This window comes from Seriola lalandi, unplaced genomic scaffold, assembly GCF_002814215.2.
Source record: "Seriola lalandi dorsalis isolate HSWRI2012SDOR001 ecotype SW California unplaced genomic scaffold, Sedor1 jcf7180002054265, whole genome shotgun sequence".
NCBI lineage: Eukaryota > Metazoa > Chordata > Actinopteri > Carangiformes > Carangidae > Seriola > Seriola lalandi.
The window spans coordinates 1-538 of record NW_019524818.1 but is presented as its reverse complement, the minus strand read 5'-3'; positions in this window follow the sequence as shown (position 1 = coordinate 538).

The window sequence follows — 538 nt, the reverse complement described above, 5'->3', positions numbered from 1 at the left end:
TGTGTGTGTGTGTGTGTGTGTGTGTGTGTGTGTGTGTATGACATCTGTTCCCTCTAATTGTCCTCATTTAAATTGAATTATATTATTTGTCCTCCCTCTGTAACTACACCTTGTTTCTGTCCCATTGCTTTTAATTTGTTTGTCAGAGCACTTTGTAAACTCTGTTTTTAAAAGGTTCTGTATAAATAAAGTTGTTATTATTATTATCGTCACAGTTTTAACAGCTGCCTGTCAGCCAATCAGAATCGACTTGCTAGCTAGAGTAACATAAGTCAGGTTGGGAGTCAGGTTTAATGGTTAGTTTATTTCATGTACAGGGCTGAGAGTGTCAGGCTTTGACCTTGTTCTGTTCCCAGGTTCTCGTATCGCCAGCTGGCTGCCCAGTTTCTCAGTGGAAGTTATGGCCACAACCAACTTCCTGGGCATCGCACCGACCAACCCGTCTCAGATCAACACCATGGTGAGCAACGCAGAGCGACGTCAGCGTGTCGTGAAACTATAGAGGAACGATTCTAGCTCAGTCTCTCTCTCTCTCTCT